The sequence below is a fragment of the Armigeres subalbatus genome, chromosome 3 (genome assembly GCF_024139115.2).
Source record: "Armigeres subalbatus isolate Guangzhou_Male chromosome 3, GZ_Asu_2, whole genome shotgun sequence".
Classification (NCBI taxonomy): Eukaryota; Metazoa; Arthropoda; class Insecta; order Diptera; family Culicidae; genus Armigeres; species Armigeres subalbatus.
In genome coordinates this window covers 327,622,913-327,643,453 of record NC_085141.1, presented here as the reverse complement: position 1 = coordinate 327,643,453, position 20,541 = coordinate 327,622,913, and the positions used below count along the sequence as shown (strand labels likewise).

The 20,541-nt window shown below is 43.3% G+C and overlaps 1 protein-coding gene across 6 annotated transcripts in view; it reads left to right on the top strand.

Annotated features, from left to right (window-relative positions):
• The window catches only part of LOC134225582 (huntingtin-interacting protein 1), a 94,350-nt gene that overhangs the window by 12,850 nt on the left and 60,959 nt on the right, over positions 1–20,541 (top strand). The window lies entirely within an intron of this gene.

Here is a 20,541-nt window from a genome sequence, read left to right as displayed (position 1 = left end):
AATGTGAGCCGCGGTATAACTACATGTTTCGAAAGCCTAATATTGGCAATAGTATTCAAAAATTGAGACAAACCAAGTACAAGCAAAAAAATCAGTAATAAACTGTGAAAAGCTAGAATGCATTGTTCTAGTGACTGCAAGATGAAGAAACCACCAGTTTCAGTGTGCCTAAGTCAAACCAACAATCACGACTTGAGGTCGTGGCACTAACGGACCGAAAACAAAAGAAGTTTGGTGCCTTGTGCAACCAGTCATTTTTTGTCCAACAACATCCGCCCGTTCGATTTCAGTTATTGTTAATGCAATGCCATTTGACTTATTTAATAGTTTGACTTAAATAGTCGATCGAACGGTTGACTTGTTCAGAGTTTTAAAACTGGTTAATATATTTGATGCTTCATAAACTACATGTTCCATTTTTCTTTATTTTCCTTATACACTTATGGGGGGAGGTCTGCCATTTTCTTGCGCTCCGTATAAATAAAAAAATATTTGTATGGGAAAAATCTTACATGGGGGGAGTGGGTGTTGGAAAACCCAGAAAATTTGCTTACGTAATTAGTGTACGGCCCCTTCTATTACCAGCAGCATTGCGGGCAAAGGCGTAGATTTGCCAATCCGGAGATTCGATTCTCGGTCCGGTCTATGATGTTTTCGGATTGGAATCTTTCTCGACATCCTGGGCATAGTGCATTCATTGTACTTGTAACATAAGACACATACTCATGCAATGGCGGGCATAGAAAAGCTTTCAATTAATAACTGAGGAAATGCTAATAGAATGCTAAGTTGAAAAGCCGGCCAAGTTCCAGTTGGAATGTAGAGCCACAGAAGCCGTCGGTACCGAACATTGTTGATGAGGGATAGTTTTGAGCGCAATTTAACCATCATCAGATAGTGGTCAGAGCTGATGTTATTATTATTTATTTATTCAGACTAAGGCCGAAGTGGCCTGTGCGGTATATAAGAGTCTCCTCCATTCGGCTCGGTCCATGGCTACACGTCGCCAACCACGCAGTCTACGGAGGGTCCGCAAGTCATCTTCCACCTGATCGATCCACCTTGCCCGCTGCGCACCTCGCCTTCTTGTGCCCGTCGGATCGTTGTCGAGAACCATTTTTACCGGGTTACTGTCCGACATTCTGGCTACGTGCCCGGCCCATCGCAGTCGTCCGATTTTCGCGGTGTGAACGATGGATGGTTCTCCCAACAGCTGATGCAATTCGTGGTTCATTCGCCTCCTCCACGTACCGTCCGCCATCTGCACCCCACCATAGATGGTACGCAGCACTTTCCTTTCGAAAACTCCAAGTGCGCGTTGGTCCTCCACGAGCATCGTCCAGGTCTCGTGTCCGTAGAGGACTACCGGTCTAATTAGCGTTTTGTAGATTGTCAGTTTGGTACGGCGGCGAACTCTATTCGATCGGAGCGTCTTGCGGAGTCCAAAGTACGTACGATTTCCAGCCACTATGCGTCTCCGAATTTCTCTGCTGGTGTCATTTTCGGCAGTCACCAGTGAGCCCAAGTACACAAATTCTTCTACCACCTCGATTTCGTCACCACCGATGCAAACTCGCGGTGGGTGGCTCACATTGTCTTCTCTTGAACCTCTTCCTATCATGTACTTCGTCTTCGACGTGTTGATGACTAGTCCGATCCGCTTAGCTTCCCTCTTCAGTCTGATGTAGGCTTCCTCCATCTTCTCAAAGTTACGTGCCATAATATCTATGTCGTCGGCGAAACCAAATAGCTGGACGGACTTATTGAAAATTGTACCACTCGTGTTAATCCCTGCTCTTCGTATTACCCCTTCCAAAGCGATGTTGAATAGCAAACACGAAAGACCATCACCTTGCCGTAACCCTCTGCGGGTTTCGAAGGGACTCGAGAATGCCCCTGAAACTGAAACTGAAAGCTGAATGGTTAGTATGGCCGAGAGAGTCATTTGGCCGAAAGGGTCATTTGGCCGAAAGGGTCGTTTGGCCGAAAGGGTCGTTTGACCGAAATGGTCATTTGGCCGAATAGGACATTTGGCCGAATAGGTCACTTGAAAAGTGAGAAATGCGAAGTGTCACTTCTCACTCCTCATTTCTCACTTCTCACTGTAAAAAAAGAGAAGCGTGAAGTGAGTAGTGAGACGTCTCTCTACTCATTTCGCGCTTCTCACTTTTTACAGTGAGAAGAGAAAAATTAAGAGTGAGTAGTGAGACGTCTCTCTTCTCATTCCTAACTTCCCACTTTTCAAATGACCTATTAGGCCAAATGGCCCTTTCGACCAAACGACCTTTTCGGCCAAATGATGCTTTCGGCCAAATGATCTTTTCGGCCAGATGGGTTTCGGCCTAAGTGTTTGTTCGGCCAAATGGCTTTGGGCCGAATGAGTTTCGGCCAAACGACGCTTCCCCTTTCGCGCCGGTGGGCGTTGAACTTTCCAATAGTCAGTCTAAACTCCTCCTCTTGGCCAACCTGAGCGTCCAAATCTCCTATGAGGATTTTTACGTCATGGCATGGGCAGCTGTCGTACTCACGTTCCAGCTGAGCGTAGAATACGACCGTATTATCATCAGTGCTTCCAGAATGTGGTCTATGTACGTTGATTATGCTAAAATTGAAGAACCTTTAAAGAATACTTTGATTCTCAACCTGCACATTCTCTCATTGATCGGCCATCACCCGATCACGCGCCTTTGCATATCTCCCATCACTAGGACAGCTGTTCCCAGCTCGTGTGTGTTGTCGCAGCTCTGGTAGATTTTCCATGCCGTTTTATAAAGAATACTTTTATCCTTACCACCAGGGTTTGAATCCAAAGGATAATGAGAAAATCTCTCACTTATCATGTCTGTATACGGGTCGGAGTTAAGTCGGACCGTCTGTGGGAAAGTTGTACGACCGTTGGATAGTACAACTTGCCCACAGACGGTCCAACTTAAATCCGACTGAACCAAATTTCCTGGTGGCGGAGTCAAAGTTGTACAACATGTCGTAGCGTGTATGGGGCCCCCATCGCTTCGCTCACTCGCCGAAAAAGGATTTCGCTCTAAAAAGATTCAAAACACAATCAAGACGTATGTTTTTGCCTTTCTCGTACAATAAAGTTGTACCGAAAGGCTATAGGATAAAGTGACTAGACGTCCCGCATTATGCGGGAAAACATTTTGGATTCTATGATGAATCTGTTAAGTCTGTAAAATCTGTGAAATCCGTAGAAAATAGCATATCTAGAAAATTTGTAACAGATTTGAACAATTAGAAAAAAAAATGATCTTAAGAGGGTCTTTTAAACCAGGAGAATAAAGTTTTGATTATTTTGAATAATCTAGCCAGTTTCCGTAAGTATGAAAAAATCTGGGATTCTGAAGGATCAACAAGAGTTAAGTTGATTTTTCAGACTCTGGATTACGCAGAAATATTAGGAAACTAAAGCATTTGAAAACCTGGATGGTCTAGAGCAGCGGTTCTCAACCTGGGGTACATGTCCCCTGGGGGTACCTTCGCTGGCCCTAGGGGTACCTCGGACAAAAATGCGTAATGGCGGACGTATTACAATTCCAATCATAACTCATTAATAAAGTTTGGATAATGTTGTATTTATTATTTCAAAAATTTATATTGTACGTATTATGCAATGCGATCAATAGTTCAAAGCCAATTGAATCCTACCTTCCACGACCAGCACAATGTATGAAGGACAAAAGATCAAACGAACAAAACTTTGAAAGAACAAATTTTAAAAATCTTCAATGCAATCTAGAACCTAAAGGTTCAGAATCCTTCGTTTGAGGGACATTGAAGATTTTCACTAAAGCTTGCTTCGTTGCAAGAGGATCAGAAGGACCCTTCTACGCTTCTCGGAAGCCTCCTTTCAAGAGGCTCGGAAGTCTCATTTCGAGAGGCTCGGAAGCCTCCTTTCAAGAGGCTCGCAAGCCTCCTTTCAAGAGGCTCGGAAGCCTACTTTCAAGAGGCTCAGCAGCCTCCTTTCAAGATGCTCAGCAGCCTCCTTTCAAGAGGCTCGGAAGCCTCCTTCTAAGAAGCTCGGAAGCCTCCTTCTAAGAGGCTAGGAAGCCACCTTCTAAGAGGCTCGAAAGTCTCCTTTTAAGAGGCTCGGAAGCCTCCTTCCAAGAGGCTCGGAAGCCTCCTTCCAAGAGGCTCGGAAGCCTCCTTCCAAGAGGCTCGGAAGCCTCCTTCCAAGAGACTCGGAAGAATCCTTTCAAGAGGCTCGGAAGCCTCCTTTCAAGAGGCTCAGCAGCCTCCTTTCAAGAGGCTCGGAAGCCTCCTTTCAAGAAGCTCGGAAGCCTTCTTCTAAGAAGCTCGGAAGCCTCCTTCTAAGAGGCTAGGAAGCCACCTTCTAAGAGGCTCGAAAGTCTCCTTTTAAGAGGCTCGGAAGCCTCCTTCCAAGAGGCTCGGAAGCCTCCTTCCAAGAGGCTCGGAAGCCTCCTTCCAAGAGGCTCGGAAGAATCCTTTCAAGAGGCTCGGAAGCCTCCTTTCAAGAGGCTCGGAAGCCTCCTTTCAAGTGGCTCGGTTGTAGAACCACATGACATGACTGGGTAGGTCACCTTATCACTATCCACACCTGTTTCATTACTATGTGTCCAAACTAACCAGCACTGGAAGAAAGCTATTGTACATAGTTTTACAGTCATCCGGGAGTTCGAAAGTGCTAGCTCCACTGCAGCTCCAGGTACCCATTTCAGACTGCCTAGTATAGCATGACCAGTCCGAGGTCATTTTGCTCACAATAAGGCGCCTGTTTATGTAACCATTATCAAATCGATAATGAATCCATTAACAAACTTGCGGATTTGAAATCCAGCTCTTATTTTGTTTATTTTTTAAATCGAAATCATAGTATTAATATTTTGAAACGATCTCACCAAATTAATCAATTTATGTGTAACTAAACTGAGCCACAGAAGAACACTCCCAGGATCGACTTTTTGACGAGTTGCGCTGATTGCACATAATTCCATGGGGGCACCAATCTTGCAGGTGGTTAGAGCGAGGTTTTCGCCAAAGTGGCCTCCGGATGCGCAGTTTTTCACACAGGACATCCATCACTGGCCAATCACATCACAAGCGTAGCAATCCTGGTAAACTTCTTTTCAAACGATGTAGGAAACTATTTAGAGAATTCTCCGAACGAACTTTTTAATTAATTCATGAAACATCACTGAACAAATTTCCGAGGTAACTTCTGAAGTAAAATCCCAATGAATTCTCGAGATAATCCGAAGAAGTATGATGATGAATCGACTGCAATCCCGATATTTTTGATTTTTTGCAAGTCTCAATTCCAGATTCAAAACAGGGTTTTGTTTTACTACTGCCCGACTTTCCGGGTAAATTCCTGGCAAAATTCCCGAAAGAATGCCTTCAGATGCTCCAGAAGGAACTCTTGAAAAACTCTAAAAATTTATATGAAAAGTCCAATACGGATTTGTTTGGAAATTCCATTGGAAATTCTTTCGAGGGTTCTTTTCGGGAAATTCCTTCCTTCAGAAATTCGTTTAGGAATTCTTATCTCAAATCTAGTCAGGTTGTTCTTCGAAAATTCCTCCTGAAATTCATTTGGAAGTTCCTCCAGGAATTTCTTCTGCAATGTCGCCAGAAATTCTTTCTCCTCCAGAAATAATTCCCCACTGTAGGGATTCTTTAGTGAAACCTCCTGAAAGGCCTTTGTAATTTTCTCCGGAAAATTCTTTTGTAAAACATTGTAAAATTCCTTTGAAAAGTCCTGCAAGAATTATTCCGAAAATTTTGTTGAAAATACTCTTCTGGAAAATTAAAAAAGAATGAAAAAGAAAATCCTAAAAGAATTTTCGAAGGAGTATTTTATATTTATTATTATTATATAATTTCCAAATAAAATTTACAAAGGATTCCTAAAATAAATTCTAAAGGATTTTCTGGAGAGATTCCCGAAAGAATGCACAAAGTAAATTTCGAAGAAGGAATCTCAGAAGGTTGAAAGAATTTCTGCAAAAATTGTTAAATAAAATACGGAGGAATAACCAAAAGAATACCTAAAAGAATTTTTTGAGAAAGTACTGGCGGAATTCTTGAAATAAATTCCTTAGAAATTCCCAAAGGAATTTCCACAGGTAATCCTAAAACATTTTCTGTAGGTTTTGTAGGTACCGTCAAATGGGAGAAGATGATCATTGAGGCGAAGATGATCATTTGATGTCTCAGTCAAAAGTGCCTATTTTTTTAAGAAACGGTAGTCAACAGTATTCTCCGTTCAAGTAATGTTACCGCTAGGTAGAAAATCCGAGTTTTTCGATTATAATCATGAAAATGTATTTTGTGGAAGAAAGAGAGATATAGTCATAAATGACGCTATTTTTGTTTCAAATATTGACTTCGTATACTTTTTTACGTAGTAAATTCAACATTCATACAAATAACCTAGTGTATTTTGACTATTAGGTCATAATGGTTTTAGTAGAGCTGTCTTGATCAACTTCACCCCAAACCAGATTACTCAAAAAATGTGTGATAATTTAATTTATTTCAATAAATGCGAACACATTACAGAAAACTAAAGTTGTTGATTATTGCAACGTATAGCAGTACATGTTTTGAAAATATTTGTTTCGATTTAAAATGTAAACACACATTGTTATTGCATGTTTCGTCTTAAAAATGATCATCTTCCCCCCAGATGATGGTACTGAAAAACAATCTAAAATTAGATCTTTCGAAAATTTCGAATCCCAAAAAATCCCATAAAATTTTTTGGAGGAATGTCCTAAAAAATTCTTCCAGAAATTTAAGAATGTTGGAAATGTTTTCAGAGTTTAATTTAGAAGTTCCCTTTACATATTTTTTTAGAAAATTCTTTGCAATTTCCCTTAAGAATTCCTTAAGAATTCCTTAGGAATACCTACGGATATTGTTTTAGGAATACATACGGAAATTGTTGCAGGAGAAATCATTGAGAACCGCCATCGGGGGTGACAATGGGTCATCGCGGCTCTCACCAGCACTCTGGAGGTCGTAGAGCATGTAACCGTTGGTACAACATTTCAAATTATTTTAAAAATGCGCCATGTTTTCGAAGATATAAGTACACTACGAAACTATAGAGGATAGAACACCACTGGGTTGTAACCGTGAACAGCTAAACATAGCGTGAATAGTGTCACAGAACAATACTGTGAAAGCGCTATAGTAACGGGCTAAAGGGTTCTACGATATTTGGCGGGTGATACTCGTCCACTTTGAAACAGGCGAGCGTGTAGATCAGTCGAGTTTATCAAATTGTGGAGAAATTGTGCCAAGTGATAGTTCAGTGACTTGAAGTGTACTATCGTTCAGGTAATTAAACCCATTCCGTCTTGATGGATTGAGACTGATCCTTGGCTGTCCTCTCGATAGGACCTTTTTTGCGTTTTTATTAACGATAGCCTTCTGATTGGCGTGTCAGGAGACCGCCATTGCACGCACCGACTTGGGTAAATCCCGAGTCTAATCGTCAAGGACCGCCATTGCTCCTCCTCTCCAAGGAGGACAAAGCTCTCGGGCCGTGGCCCTAATTACCAAGGAGAGGATCCCTTCTCGGTTCGACAAAGTGCGGCCTTGCCGTCGTCGGCCGACTACATCTGAAGGAAGCGCCTGTAGTCGAGAACCATCTCCACAGCCCGTTTATCCAGCCCGTTACCCACCGTCAGGATGCCGGCCAGCCGTGCCACCATCTTCCAGCAAGTTCCATCGAATACCGCCGGCCAGCTGTACCGCCATCTTCCAGCAAGCTTCATCGTTTCCGTCAGCCATTGCTGGACCAGCAACCCAGCGAAAGCTCGCAGAGGTACGTACTGCAGTGAACAGTGAACTTGAACACCAACCACCGAAATACACCGTGAACATCGATCCCATAGTGTTAGTTTATTCAAATCTTTGAGCGCATTTAGCTCGGGAAGCCCCTCCGGTTGCCCGGTAGTGCGCCGACTCTGTGATTAGCTCCGAGTCTCGCGCTACTGAGTTGTTGTCGGGTAATTAATTAGTTTCAAGCAAAATCGTTCAAAAAGGTCTCTTATATTTTAATTTTCTTGCCCTCAGATATATTCAATCTATTCTACAAGCATTCTAAGTGGTTGAAACAGTGACCCATTTTCACGCCCATTTGACCCATCGTCACCCCCTACGACGGAAATTCAAATTATTTTCGGAAATTCCTTTCGAAATACTTCTAGAGATTTCTTCGAGAATTCGTTTACCAATTCTTCCGAAATTCTTTCTTTTGGAATTTGGACATTTCATCCCATAGCTCCTATTTCCATCTCATCAAAAACAAAGCAATGAAAATGGATCTGGTTTGTTTCTTATTTTTGTGATTTTTTTCACCAGTGAGCACGCGTGTTAGCAAAAAGAAGCGACGAGATTGGTGCTGTATTTCTTTATTTTGCGATGAGATGAATATATGTTCAGTAAGATGGAAAACGGAACAGTTCCCCTATATTCCACCATCCAAAATTTCTTTAGGAGAATTCCTTTTATGAATTTCTTTATGAATTCCTTTGGAAACTGCTTTTTTTTCTTCTTTATTTAAGTGATTTTTAATTTAATTAAAATATTTCATATTGGTTATGAAAATTTATTCTCATGATTTGACGAAGATTATTACCATCATCAATTTATATGAGATTTGACGTAAGATATTGATTTGAAAAACGTATTGGAGGTAACCACTTCGTAGCTTCGTAGCTTCGTAGCTTAGTTGGTTAAAGCACCAGTCTAGCGTACTGTAGGGTCATGGGTTCGAGTCCCATCGAAGGGAAAGTGGTTACCTCCAATACGTTTTTCAAATCAATATCTTCCACATAACGTACATATTCACATATGAGTTTTCATAACATTGTAAATTAACGTCCAAGTCGGGTGGTTTAATCCCCGGAAATAGGCAATTACCTTTGATTGAACTGAACTTGAGTTGCGTGCTCTTGCCTACGCAATGCGGTCGGGTCTGAGCTTGACGACCGACTGGCAAATAGCTTACACAACCTCACTTGATCAGTACCGTTGCTGATGAAGAATGTATAGCCGCCAGACATTCTAAATACTCACGCTCCTCTAATGTGGACGTGTACAATACACATGTGGAAGTATTGGCTTGATAAATGGATTGCGAGTGATTTGACTATGCGTCCAATTTGGGAATCTCGAGCTCGTTCAGTAGCCGCTAGGTTGCGAAGGCCGACGGAGGTCCTTCGTAGCTTAGTTGGTTAAAGCACCAGTCTAGCGTACTGTAGGGTCATGGGTTCGAGTCCCATCGAAGGAAAGTGGTTACCTCAATACGTTTTCAAATCAATATCTTCCACATAACGTACATATTCACATATGAGTTTTCATAACATTGTAAATTAACGTCCAAGTCGGGTGGTTTAATCCCCGGAAATAGGCAATTACCTTTGATTGAACTGAACTTGAGTTGCGTGCTCTTGCCTACGCAATGCGGTCGGGTCTGAGCTTGACGACCGACTGGCAAATAGCTTACACAACCTCACTTGATCAGTACCGTTGCTGATGAAGAATGTGTATAGCCGCCAGACATTCTAAATACTCACGCTCCTCTAATGTGGACGTGTACAATACACATGTGGAAGTATTGGCTTGATAAATGGATTGCGAGTGATTTGACTATGCGTCCAATTTGGGAATCTCGAGCTCGTTCAGTAGCCGCTAGGTTGCGAAGGCCGACGGAGGTCCTTCGTAGCTTAGTTGGTTAAAGCACCAGTCTAGCGTACTGTAGGGTCATGGGTTCGAGTCCCATCGAAGGGAAAGTGGTTACCTCCAATACGTTTTTCAAATCAATATCTTCCACATAACGTACATATTCACATATGAGTTTTCATAACATTGTAAATTAACGTCCAAGTCGGGTGGTTTAATCCCCGGAAATAGGCAATTACCTTTGATTGAACTTAAAAATTAAGTTCATTACTAGGATGAAATGGAGCTGGGCCGGAAGGGCCGCCCTACGTGCCAACCAAGGGCATCGCCAATTTGCTTTTATAATTTAAATTATAAATTTGCCAATTTACAAAAAATCCTTTGTTTTTCGACCTTTCTTTTTAGGAAAGGATCAGAACGCCACTTTGCAATGTGGCAGTATACAGATTCCGAAGAATTCGGAAGGAGCCTGCGAAAATGCTCGATGATTTTTAATCGATATCCTTCGATGAAAAAAATTCGAATACGGATTGGCGTGTCTAGCTGTTGGTTTGGCGAGGTATAGTTGTGGATGGGGTAGGTCGAAGGCCCCCAGCCGAATCGGAATGACGATCGCTGGGGGGGGGGCTTATATTTAGGAAATGCCCGTTCGCCTGTTGTGAAGGGCCTCATTCCCGATGCTTGTTGTTATGAGGCTATCATAAAATAATCGGGCGTCCTTCCGGTATTCCATAAAGATTTCTGGGGTAGTCGTATTTGGGACACCAACAGACGAAGTGCTCAACACTATTTTCAGTGTCACAAAGATCACAACGGCTGTGCCGCCGATAAGCACTTGGAAGGTTCGTCGAGAGAGGAAGTTCTTGACGAATGCTAGCATGTTGCCTGCCATACCCCAGTCTTGTAATTGTCTAAGGACTAATGGGGTGCAGGTCCGGCTAAAAGCCTTGGCGATAACAAGTGACACTAGGTCAACATGCTTGCTTTCCTCACACGCTTCTTGGAACACGTGCCCAGGTTGGCAAAGTATGTGCTGGTGCCATATCCTGGGCGAAAAGCGTATTGACGATGGCTAAACCATCCGTCAGCTTCCAGTTTTTCCCTAAGTCGCCGATTGACCATCCTTTCAACGGTTTTCGACGCATACGAGGTCAGGAAGAATGAATTTGGCCTGAATTTGGAAGCATCGCGACTGTTCACACTACTCTTCGGGATGGGAATAACGTAGCTTTTCCTCCACTCGTCGTGCGGTTTGATTGTATGACATTTGCCAGAATCAATTTGCCAGAATGATTTTTGCCAGAAACCCATTTGCTAGAATGGACCATATGCCAGAAAACCATTCCCCAGAATAGACCATTTGCCAGAATGTAATTTGCCAGAATGTACCATCCCCAGAAATAGTAAAACTGGAAATTCCAATTATTATTGATGGCTAAAGAATAGAAAAAAAATATATAAAGAAGGTAATTTTGCATTATTTGGTGGATTTGGCATTATTTAATAATGAAGGGATTTGCGGTATAACTAATTTTTCATAAAAGGGATTATTCAACATATTAGACAATTTTCAGAAAGATGGATACTATTTATCCAAAAAAAAATCATATTTGTCTAATACCAAACAAACTGTTTACGAATGGATATCATATTTCTTCGTCTCATTCCAGACGCAGACTTCATTTCAAAATTAAATCATATCTACAATTGGATAATATCATTTTAAGTCATACTAGACGCCATTTGCTTTCATTGAAGAAGTTATATCTACAAGTCTAGGCAAAATGTCTATTTCTAAAGAAGGAATCATGTTCACAATTGACATATTCAAACACGGACACGGGCAACGGCAACCTACGTTTAAAGAAGGGATAACATCTTCTTCTTCATTGGCATTACATCCCCACTGGTACATAGCCGCCTCGCTGCTTAGTGTTCATTCAGTACTTCCACAGTTATTAACCGTGAGGTTTCTAAGTCAAATTAACATTTTTGCATTCGTTTATCATGAGGCTAACACGATGATACTTTTATGCTCAGGGAAGTACAGATAATTTCCAAACCAAAAATTGCCTAGAACGGCACCGGGAATCGAACCCAGTCACCCTCAGCATGGTGGACTTGCTTTATAGCCGCGCATCTTATCGCTAGGCTAAGGAGGACACCGGGATAACATCTATCCTTGCCTTAATCGGAGCAAGCACCTTTTTTTAAAGAAATGGATCATATCCACCATTGCTTTAATTTGGACAAGCGCCTACTTTTAAAGAAGGAATCACATCCACCATTGCTTCATTTGAGGCAAACGCCTACTTTTAAAGATGGGACCACATCCACCATTGCCTTAACCCGAGCAAGTGCCTTCTTTTAAAGAATGAATTACATGCACAATTACCCTTATCCGGGAAAGCGCCTTCTTTTGAAGAAGGGATCATATCGACCATTTCCTTAATCCTAGCAAACGCTTATTTTTAAAGAAGGGTTCACATCATTATTATTATTTATTCAGACTAAGGCCGAAGTGGCCTGTGCGGTATATAAGAGTCTCCTCCATTCGGCTCGGTCCATGGCTACACGTCGCCAACCACGCAGTCTACGGAGGGTCCGCAAGTCATCTTCCACCTGATCGATCCACCTTGCCCGCTGCGCACCTCGCCTTCTTGTGCCCGTCGGATCGTTGTCGAGAACCATTTTCACCGGATTACTGTCCGACATTCTGGCTACGTGCCCGGCCCATCGCAGTCGTCCGATTTTCGCGGTGTGAACGATGGATGGTTCTCCCAACAGCTGATGCAATTCGTGGTTCATTCGCCTCCTCCACGTACCGTCCGCCATCTGCACCCCACCATAGATGGTACGCAGCACTTTCCTTTCGAAAACTCCAAGTGCGCGTTGGTCCTCCACGAGCATCGTCCAGGTCTCGTGTCCGTAGAGGACTACCGGTCTAATTAGCGTTTTGTAGATTGTCAGTTTGGTACGGCGGCGAACTCTATTCGATCGGAGCGTCTTGCGGAGTCCAAAGTACGTACGATTTCCAGCCACTATGCGTCTCCGAATTTCTCTGCTGGTGTCATTTTCGGCAGTCACCAGTGAGCCCAAGTACACAAATTCTTCTACCACCTCGATTTCGTCACCACCGATGCAAACTCGCGGTGGGTGGCTCACATTGTCTTCTCTTGAACCTCTTCCTATCATGTACTTCGTCTTCGACGTGTTGATGACTAGTCCGATCCGCTTAGCTTCCCTCTTCAGTCTGATGTAGGCTTCCTCCATCTTCTCAAAGTTACGTGCCATAATATCTATGTCGTCGGCGAAACCAAATAGCTGGACGGACTTATTGAAAATTGTACCACTCGTGTTAATCCCTGCTCTTCGTATTACCCCTTCCAAAGCGATGTTGAATAGCAAACACGAAAGACCATCACCTTGCCGTAACCCTCTGCGGGTTTCGAAGGGACTCGAGAATGCCCTGAAACTCGAACTACGCACATCACCCGATCCATCGTCACCTTGATCAACCGTATCAGTTTATCCGGAAATCCGTTTTCGTGCATTAGCTGCCATAGCTGGTCCCGATCGATTGTATCATATGCGGCTTTCAAGTCGATGAATAGATGATGTGTGGGCACGTTGTATTCGCGGCATTTCTGCAGTACTTGGCGAATGGCGAACACCTGGTCCGTGGTGGAGCGTTCGCCCATAAACCCGCCTGGTACTGCCCCACGAACTCCCTTGCAATTGATGCTAGTCGACGGCATAAAATTTGGGAGAGTACCTTGTAGGCGGCGTTCAGCAATGTGATTGCGCGGTAGTTGCTACAATCCAGCTTATCGCCCTTTGTGGGACACACGGCACCTTCCATTCACTCATGCGGCAAAACTTCCTCCTCCCAAATCTTGGTAATGACCCAGTGCAGCGCTCTAGCCAGTGCCTCACCACCGTGTTTAAATAGCTCTCCTGGTAGTTGGTCAACCCCAGGGGCTTTGTTGTTCTTCAACCGGCCAATCTCCTCCTGGATTTCCTGGAGATCCGGAGCCGGGAAGATTATGTCCTGCGCGCGTTCTCCCAGGTCCATCACCATACCGCCATCTTCGTCTGCCACATCGCCATTCAGGTGTTCTTCGTAGTGCTGCCGCCACCTTTGGATCACCTCACGCTCGTTCGTAAGAAGGTTCCCGTTTATGTCCTTACACATATCAGGCTGTGGCACGTGGCCCTTACGTGAACGGTTTAACTTCTCATAGAACTTTCGTGTGTTATTAGCGCGGTACAGTTGCTCCGTTTCTTCACGGTCTCGATCTTCCTGCTGGCGCTTTTTCCTCCGGAAAATCGAGTTTTGTCTGTTCCGCGCCTGTTTATATCGTGCCTCGTTCGCCCTCGTGCGGTGTTGCAGCAATCTCGCCCATGCTGCATTCTTCTCTTCCACTAACTGCTCACATTCGCCGTCATACCAGTCGTTTCTCTGATCCGGGGCACCGTGCCAAGTGCAGCGGTTGCGGTGCTACCAATGGCGGATCGAATATCTCTCCAGCCATCTTCAAGAGACGCTGCGCCTAGCTGCTCTTCCGTTGGGAGTGCCACTTCCAGCTGCTGCGCGTATTCTTGGGCTAGTCTACCGTCTCGTAGCCGCCCGATATTAAGCCGCGGCGTCCGACTTCGACGCGTGTTGTACACCGTCGATAGTTTTGAGCGCAGGCATACTGCAACGAGGTAGTGGTCGGATTCAATATTCGCACTGCGGTAAGTGCGGACGTTCGTGATGTCGGAGAAGAATTTACCGTCGATTAGAACGTGGTCGATTTGGTTTTCCGTTTCTTGGTTAGGTGATTTCCATGTGGCTTTGTGGATATTTGCGGAGAAAGAAGGTGCTTCGGACTACCATTCCACGGGAGGCTGCGAAGTTTATGCATCGTTGGCCGTTGTCATTCGATACGGTGTGCAGACTATCCGGTCCGATGACCGGTCTATACATTTCCTCCCTTCCTACCTGTGCGTTCATGTCACCGATGACGATTTTAACGTCCCGCAGTGGGCATCCATCGTATGTCTGCTCCATCTGTGCGTAGAACGCTTCTTTCTCGTCGTCGGGTCTCCCTTCGTGTGGGCAGTGCACGTTGATGATGCTATAGTTGAAGAAACGGCCTTTAATCCTCAGCTTGCACATCCTTGCGTTGATTGGCTGCCACCCAATCACGCGTTGGCGCATCTTACCCAGCACTATGAAGCCGGTTCCCAGCTCGTTGGTGGTGCCACAGCTTTGGTAGAAGGTAGCCGCTCGATGCCCGCTTTTCCACACTTTCTGTCCTGTCCAGCAAATCTCCTGCAGCGCCACGACGTCGAAGTTGCGGGGATGTAATTCATCGTAGATCATCCTGTCGCAACCTGCGAAACCTAGCGACTTGCAATTCCATGTTCCAAGCTTCCAATCGTGATCCTGTATTCGTCGCCTAGGTCTTTGCCGATTATATCGAGTCGCATTATCTCTTATATTGTTCGTAATGATTGGTTTTCTAGGCGGCTTATTGGGCCTGCGCAAACCTCCTGTCTCGTCGGAGGGCCGTCGTGTCAGGGCTGTTTAGCGTCCCACCTAACACCAGGACTTGGGCTTGTGCGCTTTGAGCGGCACACGGTCGCTTTGGTGGGGCCTACTTGCGGATACATGCAGCTTTTTATAGAGGTTTAACAGGGCCCACTGTCAAACCCCACCACATCCTAGGCAAGCCCCACAACTCGCAGATGGCCTGGGGAGGGATCGTCAAGCCCTTGGACATAGTCCCTGCTGCCCAAGGGTTCACATCAACCATTGCCTTAATCCGGACAAGCACCAAATTTCAAAGAAGGTATCACATTAACCATTGCCTTAATTCGGACAAGCGCCTGCTTTTGAAAAGGGATCATATCCACCATTGTTTTAATCCTGGCAATCGCCTATTTTTAAAGAAGGGTTCACATCCACCGTTGCCTTAATCCCGGCAAGCGCCTGCTTTTAAAGAAGGGATCACATCCACCATTGCCATAATCCGGGCAAGCGCCTACTTTCAAAGAAGGAATTACATCAACCATTGCGTTAATCCGGGCAAGCGCCTATTTTTAAAGAAGGAGCCACATCTACCATTACCATTACCTTAATCCGGGTAAGCACCAATTTTGAAAGAAGGGATCACACCCAGCATTGCCTTAAGCCGGGCAAACACCTATTTGAAAGAAAGGATCACATCCGCCATTTTTGCAGATTTACAGATTAGGTATTTTCAATTTTATTATCGACCGGTGCGGTGTTTTATTCCTCAGTAGAAAACAACTATACAACAACAACAAAGCAAGATTATAAAAAATGTCCTTTATGCCAAATGACCCTCTCTTTTAACGCTGTTCATAGTTATGCCTAAAGTTCATGGCGTTAAGAATTATTGCGCATACTGGGCAAACGCGCGCATGGCAAATAGGTGACGACAATTCTGGGGAATGGTGCATTCTAGGGAATGGTACATTCTGGCGAATGGCTTTCTGGGGAATGGTGCATTCTGGCAAACGACTTTCTGTGGAATGGTCCATTCTGGCAAAAGGCCTTCTGGCAAATGACTTTCTGGTGAATGTCATACATCCTGCGGTTTTCCCAAATGCTGTTGACGAGGTTAAGAAAAAGGGATTTCGCGGCCGGAGGGAGCCATTTAATCATGGGATACCCCAACTCATCCGGCCCGGATGAGTTCCCGTTGCACTTGGCGAGCGCATGGACCAGCTCTCCTGCTGACATTCTTCTAGGATTCATCTAGAAATTACTTCAAGAGTTCCGTCGGAAATTTCATCTGGAAATTCAATTAACATTTCCATTAGAAACTTTTCCGAAAATTCCTTTAGGAATTTCTATTTCATTCTATAAGAAATTTCCGGAATGACAAATTCCGACCAAATTTCCGGAATAACTCCTGCATCAATTTCAGAAGGATTTTTTTATGGACTTACTAAAAACAAATGGAAGTTCTGAAGAAATTTCCTGCTGATTTTAATTAGGCCTATTCAGAGGATTTTCCGAAGGAATCCCTGGAGGAATGACAAAAGGAATTAATGGCATAATTTTCTAAATTATTCCTGGAGTGGATTGAAGTTCTGAAGGATTTTCAAAAGAAATTATTAAAGAAAAGAAAAACCTGAAAGATTTAGCAAAGAAATTTCTAATGAAATTTACGAAAGAATTTCCAATGAAATTTTTGGAGTAATGCATATTTATCCAAAAATTATTTCGGAAATAATCCTTAGAATTTCTAGGAAAATCATTCTTTTTTCAGAGCCATTTTGGCGTATATAATTAAATTTCAATAAAGCTTTTTAATGCTCACATCTTTGTGTTTCTACATAAAATTCATTTCTGCCCATGAAATGGAAAAAGAAACGATACCTGTATGTAAACTAAATCCAACTAAAATAATACTTATACCCCAAACAGTATTATAGAGTTGACCTTTTTTCTGCGTTTTGTGCTAGAAACAGGTAGGGCCTTGCACACGATCCAATTCGTCAAGGGCAAATATGCTACGTATGTTTCAACGTAAAGGGCTTTCTGCCTGCGAAATTATTAAAACAGAAAAGTTACTCTACCGTTAAACTTTCCACTGCATGCTCAGCTCACCAAACCATCAATAACTCATGCGGCTGGTTTTCCAATAATGCATAAACATCGAGCCCTATAGCTTTACATCCGATCAAAAATTAACGAATTCGATATGCCTTTCCATACAGCACTCCAACGCGTCGCCCGAGAAAAATGAATTTTACCTCCCGTTCCGATCTTTCGTTGCGGATTTCGTTGAATTCCTGCACGATAGATAACTAGACCATATACCGAGAAACATCCACTCGATGCCAGGTATTGGGTTTCTTTTTCGGAATTTGAAAACACAACTGCTTGCCATTTGCTATTAAACAGGTTGAAAAGGAAAATAATGATGATGCAAAAGAAAGGTGTCAAGTGGACTGGATGGAGTCGATCTTACTACAAACTTTTCTCTAGTGAAAAGGGAATTCAATTTGGAAATAACAAATAACACTCTATTACGAACAGCCAACGAGTAGAAGTAGCCGGTAAATGTCACGCTGCGGATAGCACTAACCGACTTGAAGAAAGTTATACAACGCCTAGTAGACTTTTACCTGTGGGCGTTGTGCGGTGCGGTGACCTAAAGTCTTTAGCTTGTTATGCATCAAGAAAAAGTAACGCGGATTATTCCAAGCGGTCTCAAGTATGATCTACCTCATCGTCATCATCGGTGACTGCAGCTCGGTTTTGAACAATCACGGAACCTACCGACCTATGAATATGAATCACGCGCTCACGCACATTCATTGCCCTCAGAGAAAGATTCGCCGAAGAGGGAAGATCAACCGTAAAAGATCCAATCCGAATGTTTGGCGAGAAAATGGTTTTAATTACCACATCACTGTGAGGCCTAGCAGAAGACAAACCTTAATTGAATTGTTCCCGCGCATTGTGGGTTCAAATATTTATTTCAATCAAAATAACATCTTTCGGCTTTCCTAAACGCTTCTCGTATTGGCGCAATTTACTGGACCGACGAGTTGCGTGAGTGGGGTGCGTGTCCAATCAGCTCGTGTAAATCGTTATTGTAGATCATGATGAAAAAAGCTACCCGTAACTGGGTAAACAATAATAATTGATCATCGTTTAGCTTCTGAAATCGGAACTCCAAATTCTATTAATTCTTTGCCCTTTTTTGCGAGATTTCATCACCTTGCGATTAAACTTAGTTTAATTTTTTCTTGAGTAGTATCGGTAAACTAAGTAATTGCAATTGAACTTCTTCCCTAAAAAAAATAGAAAATATCTGACTTCCTATTTAAGTTTTATATGTATTTATGAAAATAAACCAATTTTTGAAGACGACTGTGAGGTTTAACCATAGATCATTAATTAACGGCTACGCAGTCTCATACGATTAAAACGAGTTTTTTTTATTCGTTCGACGTTTCGACACGGGATTAGTGTCTTCTTCAGTGAAAAGAATAATTTGTTCGTGATATTTACAATGATCATCATCACACTCCGTCGCGTAGAAGGCACGCGGCATACGCGTGTTGTTGCAGAAGAACATTCGCCTCCATAAAGCAATCGACTGCTGGTCAATGCCGATTAGGGTTGTTCAAACTAGTATGGGTAAAAACTCATGTCAAAAAATTTGATGGGCTCCCTTCTTATTTCATTTTATCTGATGCCCTGATGCTCGGGACAAAATTTTATCTAAATCGGTCAACATTTTTTTCGTTATCTAAATCGGTCAACGCGATTCTTATCACATTTAGAGATTGTATGGAAAGTAAATATACGGAGTAATATCGGAAGAGTTATTGACAATTTACTAAAGTGACCAGACGTTCCGGATTATGCGAGACAGTCCCGGAAAACGTCCCGCATTCCATGATGCCCAGATTCATCATCTGGAGAATAATGGTTGTAACAAGGGTTGTAATATCTTATTGATTTAACATTTACAATCCAGCTGACACTTGAAGGGCTGGGATAGTTCAGCGAATGACCTTTCGTCGAAAGACGTTTAGTCGATTGACATTTATTTGAAAGGCCATTTGGTCGAATTGACATTTAGTTGAATGGACATTAGGTTGAATGGACATTTAGTCGAAAGGACATTTAGTCGAATAAAATTCAGTAGAAAGTTGAAAGCGAATTTCAGTCAGTAATAGTTAATTTAGTAAAATGAATAATTCGTCTATAGATTTCTGTTCAATTTGAATAAATAATCCACAAGATACATGGATGAACTGATTAGAAATTCAGTGGACGTGGACGTTCAATCAGCGGCGGAGGAAACGAATATGAAAGCTTATGAGGGTTTTTCATCTGAGCAAACTGAAATTTCTGGAGACCCTGGTGGATTGCAGAAAAATTGAAAACCTACAAAAATAGCAAAATATTTAGTACTGTTGGTAAAACACCCAAGCTCAAAAATCATTGATATCACTGTTAGTTTGCCAATACTTCATCATAGTCGGGTTTGGAACATTTTGTTAATTGACATTTAGTCGAATGACATTTCGTCAAAAGGACGTTTAGTCGAAGGGACATTTGGTTGAAAAGAAATGGTTTTCTTATTATTTTCATTCATACTCTTTCTTCCACTCAATATTTATACAATATTTTTTGCCTTTCTCGTATACAAAGTATACGTAAAGGCTATATGTTCGCTCCAAAAACGAACTTTTTATAGGAGTCCCGGAGACCCATAGTGTTATATACCGATCGACTCAGCTCGACGAATTGAAGTGATGTCTGTGTGTATGTGTGTGTGTATGTGTTTTTTTTTTCTTCCTAAACAATGGAGGGGGAATCTGCTCAACAGACATCCTGGGTTGACCAGGAAGTGCTGGGTTAGGGGCCACCTCCAATGAGGGAGGCAGGACTGCATCCCCGACCAGCTAAACCGTTTCCATTGCCGCCAAGGCCATCGTCCCTTCGGTACAACCAGAAAGTAATGCTTCAAAGGGGGGCCAGTGCATGACGCACCCTCGAGGTTAGCTGCGTGTCCTTGCAGCATCGAACATCGTGACTCGCTTTTTTAGAAGAACACCATGGTATCGTGCCAGCGCATTGCCGGCTTTCCAGGTGGCCTTACCACGCCCTATGTCCTCGGAAGCTGGGCAGGGTCGACTTCGCGCCTGCTTCCCTCTGCACGACTGGTATCAAGAATGATGATGCCGCGTGCACCCCAAATTGACCTTTCTGCGATAGGGCCTATTCGCCAGCACACAGAGGGACTTGCCGACGCGAGGCCTACGCCTGCCCCAGCCTTGACGAGGACCCCTTTCCGTCCTCGGGCTCGGAACCCGCCCGGTTGA